The 9,957-nt window shown below is 38.3% G+C and overlaps 1 long non-coding RNA gene across 1 annotated transcript in view; it reads left to right on the top strand.

The window, feature by feature from the left end:
* LOC116575571 overlaps positions 1–2,536 on the top strand; it is a 35,866-nt gene extending 33,330 nt beyond the window's left edge. The window contains exon 8 of the long non-coding RNA XR_004279840.1: positions 1,760–2,536. This is a non-coding gene — a long non-coding RNA (uncharacterized LOC116575571). The remainder of the gene's footprint in view (positions 1–1,759) is intronic.
* The last annotated feature ends 7,421 nt before the right edge of the window (positions 2,537–9,957 follow it).

A 9,957-nucleotide genomic window follows, 5' to 3' on the forward strand; every position in this document is an offset into this window, starting at 1 on the left:
TTACCTGGCTATTGCAGAGTAAAAGATGAAATGATTTCATTGTAATTATTATTATGGTTACTTATGATGGTCTGAGAGGAGAGTTCTCTCGGATGCTAGAAAGCTCTTCGGTCAAGGAGCATGAGAACAATTGTTCTTCTATGACCAGTTCTTTCCAATTCTCCAGTCAATTCAAACTAGCTAAAGGGCTATGTTTAAAAATATTTCTGACTTGACCACCTGGAACACTGAATGGACTAGTGTAGAAGTTTGGGTCTTCTGAGAAACACACACTAAGACAGGGTTAGGTGCCCAAGACAGTCACTGGAGGAAGCACCTGTGAAGAGAAAGAGAGAGGAAGTAGGAGGAAACAGGGAGAGCCTTTAGACCCTGATGCTGGTCTCACACCTGTGAAAGGAGAGGAGGAAGGAAAGGACCAGCAGAAAAAGTCTGAGATGGGGCACCTGGGTTGCTCAGTGGGTTAAAGCCTCTGCCTTCAGTTCAGGTCATGATCCCAGGGTCCTGGGATCGAGCCCCACATCAGGCTCTCTGCTCAACAAGGAGCCTGCTTCCCCCGCCGCCCGCCTGCCTCTCTGTCTACTTGTGATCTCTGTCTGTCAAATAAATCAATAAAATATTTTAAAAAATAAATAAATAAAGGACTTTGCCTTGATCAGAGCCTCAAGCAGAGGACAGAATAAAGGAAAGAAAGAAAGAAAGAAAGAAAGAAAGAAAGAAAGAAAGAAAAAGAAAAAGTCTGAGATGGAAGCACTTCTCTAAGATTCAGTATTTGGACAGAGCCCAAACTGCCCATGCGAGCAGTTCCATGTCCCAAAGAAATGGGTCTGGACTTGATACCTTGTCATGCTCAGTCACTGGCAGCCTGTGGGAGGTGTATCCTTGGCATGGACACAGTAGCAGGTCCAGCAGCTGGGACTTTCAGTCAACAGTGCTTCCACTACAGGAGACCTGTGCAATACAATTTCATGGCTACCCAGTAAACTGTCGGATATTTCCTTTTTGAACACATATCTTAAGGAGTTTGAGAAACAAAACAGGACATTTGTGATAGTATAGGTTTAGTACCCCAAATCAATGTTCCATTGCCTTCTCTGACTTTCACTTCCCCCTCTATTTCAGCTAGACCAATCATGTTGAAAACCCCACCCAGGTTTGTAGAGTTCCTCATTTGACAATTTGAAAAAAAAAAGAATGTGAATAAGTCACATGTGCTTCTTTTGTTTTATTTATTTATTTATTTATTTATTGAAGGGATTGTTTGGTTTCTTGGGTTTTCTTGGATTTCATGTTTCTCCTTCTTTCCCCATCGATCGCTTCCTGCCCCTCATAGCTGTGTTCCTGATGCCTGATGTGATGTTTGCGGAATAAATGGATGAATATTTTAGTGAACAGACTATAAAACACAAATCCCCTTCAAGTCTGTGAGCTCCTTTGTGTCAGAGTCTTTGTCTTAGGGCAATGACATATAATGGAAAGACCATAGGTTTTATTCTATGATTTATTCATGATCTTTGGCAAATTGCACCACCTCTTTGACCCCAGGTTTCCCTTTTTGGACTAATAAAGCTAGTAATGGTATCTATCTTACTGAAATGTAAATGACAGAGTGATCATACATGTGAAGCTCTCAGCACAGTTCCTGGCACATTGTAGGTGCTTACTAAATGATGGATAATGAATGAATAAGCCTAAAGAATGCATAGCACCTAAACCTTTGTTCCTTTCCCTGCCTCTCTGCAATGGCCCAACCTCTACCTAGTCACAAAGGATCCAGGCAAGAACAAGTGGATGGATTGGATTGGAACATAACAGCAAACAAGCCAATATCGAGGACCTATTGTGTGCAGCTACTGGGCGAATCACTGTAAGACAAGTGGAGATGACTGAGATATATTCCCTCTCTCAAAGAAGTGACATCTCAACGTAGCATTAGGCGTTTGAAGATCTTGATGGATGGACACACGGGGTGAAAGACAGCATCATCACAGGATGAAGATAGTGGTTTGGAGACTGTCGAGGAGACCAGGATGTGGAGAAACAGGGAAAGATATAGCTGGAAAGTTGCTTGGGATCAAACCCATGAGGATTCTGAATGTCCGGCAGAGGAAATTAGACTTGATTCTGTAGATAATGATATGTCAATCAAGGTGCTTGACAAGGTAAGTGGACAGTAATTTCTGCTCCGTGGATCATCATCAAGTGTTCTGCCCAGTGAAGAAAGAAGAACTGCAGTAATTCAAGGTACTGATTTTGAGTTCCTTGTTCACCTCGAATTTCTCTTCACTGATCAGGTCTCTTTACATATTATTTTTAGAACTTTTAAAATGGCAGCCACAGGAAAACAATATCCAAAGCAGAAGAAAAAGGGAACCAAAATGAAGGGGAATACCTTCTTCAGCAAATACTAGCTATTTACTTTGGGTTTTGTCACTGATCCCAGGAGAGAAATGAATGAAAATTTACCCAAAAGAAACATGAGTGTGAAGAGTTAAACCGAAAAAAAAAAGTGCTTTGGACTTTTACTTTAAAATACACTTTTGAGGGGCACCTGTGTGGCTTAGTGGGTTAGGCCTCTGCCTTCGGCTTAGGTCATGATCTTGGGGTCCTGGGATCAAGCTCTGCATCGGGCTCTCTGCTTGGCGAGGAGCCAGTTTTTCCCTCTCTCTCTGCCTGCCTCTCTGCCTACTTGTGATCTCTCTCTCTCTGTCAAATAAAATAAAATAAAATATTTTAAAATACTCTTTTGAATTTAACAATCTGTAACTTTTCTCCACTCTCTCCACTCAGCAAGCTTCTCGAGCACACTTTTCCTCCTCATGTTCTGGAGAACAATGGATGTTTCACATAAAAAATAGGTGTAAGTCACTGTGTGAATAAAATGAATAAATATGATGTGTCTTGAAACAGTACTTCTTTGGAAGCTGTATTCTTCCCTTAGCCTGAGGGGATGAGTAGCTTACATTTGCGTGTTGCCTTGGTGTTTGAAGGCTTCGGTGAACACATAGCTCATTTGATTTTTGCAGATTTTTTTTTTTAATTGTGAAAAAGGTGTTTGTACACTGTACAAATTTGCCATTTCTCCTTCTTTTACCCCAGGGTAAATCAAAAAGAATCGTATAATCAATGAATCACAATGAACATCTCTTAGCTGGTCACCCTGCCCTTTCTAGTCTTTTATTTATGCTACATCCAGGGTCAACTTTCAGGAACTCACATGCATATTGTCCTTTGGTAACTTTCCTCATGTGGTTGCATGATAAAGTTCCAGTCCCCTCACAGGATGGGCGAGTGTCTCTACCATGAAGATTTCTCTACATTTCTAGTTATATATCTTCTCTCATTGTAGGCTCTAAATTGAAGTCACTCTACAGTTTACAGAACAGTCAATGCTTGGTCACCTCTCTAGGCCTTTGTTTACACTGTTTCCTTGGAATTGAGTATTTTCCACCCAAGAATCAGCCTATCTTGGGGCAGACCGTAGAGAGCCAAGGATGTAATCTGGGGCAGTTCTATGGCAACCAAGCCTGTCTGTTCCCCTTCATTCCTTGCAAATGTCAGATTCATCTATTATTGTGAAGAATGAGAAATCCAAGGGGAGGGCTACCCATCTATGCCAGTCTCCAGTCTGCTGAGCATCTTCTATGTACTGGGTGCTGGGAATATAGCAATGAATCATCCTTTGGGGAACTTGCAGCTAGCAGGGAAGATAAGGCCAGTCCGTGAACTCCCAGAACACCAGGCGGGAAGTTATAAGAAGAATATGTATAAATAGAGGGTTCCATATAAAGCTCAGAGGAGGGAGAAACTAAATTAAGCTGAAGCATTCAGAAAAGACATTTTGGAGCATTTTCTATGTGACTTGGACCTTGAAAATGGGAAAGATTTAAATACGTGCAGATGGCTTGGGAAGTGGGGGAGTATTGGTGCCAGAGTTCATTTTGTGCAAAGGCAAGGCGGTGGAAGAAAGCCGGGTTTTCAGAGAGAACAAAGAGACCAGCTTAGCAAGAACAAGGAAGAACTGAAGAAGTAAAAGGAGGAAAGATAGAACAGGGCCAGGTGATGGAAGAAGCAGAGGTGTGAGATGGAAACAGACCTGAAGATCCCCAGACATGAAGCTAGCTGGAAACGCAGAATGCATCAGGTTGGAAGAAGATTGCCTGGTGGCAAAACCGCAGAACTTGGTCGGAACACTGCTTGTTTGCTTTGGACACCAGCAAAGAGATCCCAATACCTTGGAGTTGTGTCAGAGTACGTTTGTTCATCTTGTCCTTCTTCAGAGTTTGTTAGAAACATGTATCTTGAAATGAGTGGGGCCACTTGTTGATCAGATGTTGACAAGATCTCAATATTGAAAAGAAAAAGCTGAAGGAATGCCAGGTTATTCTGTGTGTATATGTGTTCACATTCTTGCGGAGATCAAGGGGCTTGGCCAACATCATCTCTTTAAGCTTTCATGCTCCAATGGGGACTTTTTAAGGGAGAAAATTAAAATACATGGGCCATAGAAGACAACACTACATGAGAATGTATGTAACCAAAGAATTGCCTGTATTTGGATATTCTCTAAGTAGGACAGTACTTGGTTGGCTGGAGGTGGACATTGAATCTTGGGCTGATTGAACTCTGATTATACCCTGAGTTCACCATCTGTCACTGTTCTTCTGAAATTATAAAAAGATTAGGTCTTATGTCTATTCAACAAACATTTTCTGTGCCACAGCCAGATATCAAGATATGCATTGTGTGCTAAGGTAGGGGTTGTAGATGGAGGCACAAAATGAAATTGAAATGGCCTTTCTTCTTGAGGTTGGTGCAGTCTGATAGGACAGACACATATGTGCATATATTTTCAACACAATGTTGTAATGGATAAGATCGCAGGAAGCATAGGGTGCCATGGGAGCCCCAAGGAGGAACACACACCCTTAGCCTGAACTAAGGGTATTGGGAATGGCCAGGGAGGGTTGTCTAAGGGAACTGATACATCAGTATCTCCTCTACTATAGGTCCAGCTTTAAAATTACAGCCTCTCAAAGCTGACAAGCCCTGAAGCTACAGTACCCATCAAACTTAATTATCATCCCTTGCGTCATTATCTGATCTACTATAAACCTCAAAGGACAGAGACTGTTTATATTTTGCTCCTAATATGTCTTCACCATGTAACAGTACCCACACTGGGTAGGTACCTTATAAATATGGGTTGGTGTTAAGGAAGAAAATGTTAGCACATGCATTTCAACCTCTCTAAGTGTTAAGGGGAATTCTGTTGTAATATTTAATGACTGCTTTCTGCATTCCTAACTCTGAGCCAAGTCTAAAAAGAAACAACAAAAAAGGAAAAGTGCGTTGGAATGTTTGGACCAAACCGAACTTTGGACATCAGCTGATTCTATCCCTCATTTCTACAGATAGAAAGTTGAAGTGCAGAGAAGTTACATTGTAACTATTAATGCAAGGTCATCCAGGTGATTAGTGGGAGGACTCTAAAATCCAGCTATCCTGATTTCCAGTCCTCAGTTCCTTGCTGTGAGTCATTCCTATTCTTAATCAGTTACAGATATGTAGGGGGAAAATGCAAAGAATTCGGGGAAGGACTCATTTTTCTGCTACCACACAGAATGCTTCCAAATTCTAAAGGAGTCTTATTCTACAGGCAAGGCTTTAACAGATTATTTCATGTGATAAGATTATGTTCTACAAAAACCAAAAAAAAAAAAAAAAAAAAAAATTAAGGGATGCTTTCTTAGGTGATAAGTAATTGCTTCTGACGGGAGCACCTTCCACTTTGTAAAAAAGACCTGTTTCCTGTGCTTTCATCTGATATCTCTGTGAGGCTCTAGAGGGAAAAGTTGGGAACAAATGCTTGCTCCAGCTGTAATATTTCCTTGAAAAGGGAAGCTTGAAGTCCTTGAGGGATCCCACTGTTCTTTCAAAATTGATTTTGACACTGTAGAACTAGATTCTAACTGACTTTCATGCCAAAATATATTGTGACTAGTGGTTGGGTAGTTTATAGAATATTTACAAGTAAGCTTTCATATCAAAAGCAGAAAAAAAAAAAAAGAAAGAAAAAGTTCATATCCCATGACCTGAGTTTTATCCTTAAATAGTGTTTTCTAAAGGGGCAATAGGAAGAAACTGTGAGAGCAAAAGATGAACTGGGGGATGGATTAATTAAAGGATAATTAATTAAGTAAGATACTGTCATAGCAGAACACATTTAAATAACAACAATACAGGGAAAACAAAATAAGAAAATGTTTATTGTGTTATCAACAATAAAAATTGCATGTTATACACAAACGATGAATCTTGGGTCACTACATCAAAAACTAATGAGGTACTGTATGGTGACTAACATAACATAATAAAAAAATAAAAATTAAAAAATTAAAAAAATCCAAAACAACAAAAAATTCGTGGTTTCTAACATGTATTAACAAGCACTCACTATGGGCTGGGCTCTGTTGTAAGCCTTTACAGGAGTCAATGCATCCAATCTTCAGAGCAGCCCATGAGGAAAGTACAGTTAATGTCCTCATTTTAAAAAGAGTGGAATTACTGAGTATTTACCCCAGAGGTACAGATGTAGTGAAAAGAAGGGCCATCTATACCCCAGCATTCATAGCAACAATGGCCACAGTTGCCAAATTGAGGAAAGAACCAAAATGCACTTCAACAGATGAATGGATAAAGAAGATATGGTCCATATATACAATGGAATATTATGCCTCCATCAGAAAGGATGAATACCCAATTTTATATCAACATGGATGTGACTGGAAGGGATTATGTTGAGTGAAATAAGTCAAGCAGAGAGAGTCAAATATCATATGGTTTCACTTACTTGTGGAGCATAAGGAATAAAACGGAGGACATTGGGAGAAGGTAGTTGGGGAAAGTCAGGGGGGGATGAACCATGAGAGACTGTGGAGTCTGAGAAACAAACTGAGGGTTTTGAAGGGGTGCAGGTTGGGGGGTCGGGTGAGCCTTGTGGTGGTTATTAAGGAGGGCACGTATTGCATGGAGTACTGGGTGTGGTGCATAAACAATGAATCTTGGACACTGAAAAAATAAAATAAAGTTTAAATATTAAAAAAAAAACCCAAACCAAATATCTCAACTGTATTATAAGTATTAGTTTTGAATGCATAAAGATTTTCAGTCATATTTTATCATAGGATACACAACATATACTTTATGGTTGCCCAGCAACACAGATATACTTAATGCCACTAATTTTACACTTCAAAATGCTCAAAATGGTAAATTTTATGTTATGTATATTTTACCACAATAAAAACATACACTTTAATATATTTAAAAAATAAAAATAAATAAAATGAGTGGAGCAAGACATACAAAATTAACGTAACTTGCTTTCGATCATATTCTAGAGAGTGGTGGAGTTTAAAACATATGTAGACTGACTCTGGAGCCTATGCTTTCTTTATTTTTAAGTTAAAAATTTAAATACTAAAGTAATATATATCCTGTGAGCATACCACTTGGTCCCCAAATTCCACTTACATGACTGAGACTCATACAAATATTTATGTACAAGGATGTTCATTAAACCATTACTTAAACTAATGGAAATTGGAAATAATCCAAATGCTGAATTATTAGGGATATATTAAGTGCTCAATTTAAACATGAAAAAAAAAGAAAGCAAAGCTCAAAGCAGAAAATAATATCATTCATAATCCCTATACTCTGAAATAACCACAAAGAAATCTGAGCAAAAATTTCCAGCTTATTTATTTATTTATTTTATTTTTTTTACATTTTGTTTCTGACACAAAATTGGGATCATACTGGATGTATTGCTTTATAACCTTACCTTTCTATGTGGACAACATTATAAATCACTTTCAAGCCATTAGTTCTTCTTCAACCACTTATTATAATGGCTTCACAGTACTCCATTATTTGTACATACGATGATTTATTTAACAAACTTTTTATTGTTGGATCTGCTCTCTTCTAACTGTTATCCCATGATGCCTCAATGGATGGTAACCCATCAATCCTAGAAAGTAGTTCAGGGTTTCTGACTCCGAGTTCATGACCTTACATGATCTGCCCTAACTATTACAACTTAATCTCCCTGGGTGTTACATCAACTAATCCTAAATTAGAATCCCAAATAGAATCCCTTGCTCTAGAAGAGTAACTTAGCATCTCTTATAGCACCCATGGAATTCCTCTTTTTAAAAAAGAACAAGATGGAATTGGGAGGGAGATAAACCATAAGTGACTCTTAATCTCACAAAACAAACTGAGGGTTGCTGGGGGGAGGGGGGTTGGGAGAAGGGGGTGGGATTATGGACATTGGGGAGGGTACGTGCTTTGGTGAGTGCTGTGAAGTGTGTAAACCTGGTGATTCACAGACCTGTACCCCTGGGGATAAAAATATATGTTTATAAAAAATAAAAAATTAAAAAAAAAGAGATTTATTTATTTATTTATTTATTTGACAGACAGATCACAAGTAGGTAGAGAGGCAGGCAGAGAGAGAGAGAGGAAGGGAAGCAGGCTGACTGCTGAGCAGAGCAGAGAGTCTGAGGCAGGGCTTGATCCCAGGACCTGGAGACCAGGACCCGCACCGAAGGCAAAGGCTTTAACCCACTGAGCCACCCAGACACCCCTGGAATTCCTCTTATTGCATGTATTTATCTCTCTGCTGACCTAGCTGGACCCTACTGGACTGAACACTTCTTGCAAGTGGAACTTCTGCCAGAATAAACTTCCTAAAGCCACATGACAGTATACTATTTTGTACTTAGTTGTTGCTCAGTACATGTTTATGGAATAAATAAAAACAATACATTATTATTTTTCACAGTGTAAGATTGTAAATAATTTAAATAGCTAACAATAGAGATCAAATTGAATAAACTGTGATATGTCAGTATTAAAGAATTTTGAGCAATAATTAAAAGGGAAAACATAACAAAAGAGAAAATGTCTGTAATTAATGTTAACCAAAGAGGCACATAACATATACTTAGACGTATGGTATAGTTTCAGGCATTTAAAATTGCAGGCAAAAAACCAAAACAAAATACCAAAAAATGAAATAAAATAAAATAAAATAGCAGGTATACAGGCTAAAAATTTGAAGGGAGTTTTGAAGAGGTATGAAGAGTAGGTGGTTTGTTTGAATGGACATAATAGGTAACATTTTCTTTTCTTAACTTCCTATAGTATTTTAAAAAAAGAGGTAGTAAGTGAATGAATCACATTTATCAACATATTTACATTTTTTAGATGATTTTGTGGAATAATGGGATATAAAACACAAGCTTGTTCTTAAATAACTTCTTTCAAGTATTTTCAGTATTACCAGAAGTGCATTAAGCTCTTTATATACTTTTTATGGTATAATTCTCAAAACCAGCCAAGAAAATAGGTAGTTTTAGAACACTGAAGCACAGGGTTATAAAATAGTTTGCTCAAGATGACACACCTAGGAAATGTCAGAATTACAACTTATGGGCAGGTATGTTGGAATTCAAAGCTCACACATGAAAGTGCACAAACATGAAAGTATAATACTAGATATGTTAAGATTGGTTCACTGGGTGTTACATCCAACTAGTGACTCATTGAACATTATATAAAAAAAAAAAGTATGATGTACTACTATACGTTGGCTAATTGAATTTAAATAAAAAAAAAGTTTGGTTGGGATTCAGAGAGAGAAATATCAACTCATTAATTTAAAAAAAAAAAAGAGCATACTTTCATGAGGCCTAGGTTTTGTTTTAGATCAGTACCTAGATGTATGAGATACCATTGAGAAGAAATGTGTTATAACTCCATCACTGTGTACGCTTCCACCTTAGTTGTCCAATCAATTTCTGCTTCTCCTGTAAGACTCCAATGCCTCTTCTTTGGAAAACACTTCTCCATATCACTTTGCTCATGCAAATACCCCTACTTTGATTC

Source organism: Mustela erminea, chromosome 16 (genome assembly GCF_009829155.1).
Source record: "Mustela erminea isolate mMusErm1 chromosome 16, mMusErm1.Pri, whole genome shotgun sequence".
In the NCBI taxonomy this organism is placed as follows: domain Eukaryota; kingdom Metazoa; phylum Chordata; class Mammalia; order Carnivora; family Mustelidae; genus Mustela; species Mustela erminea.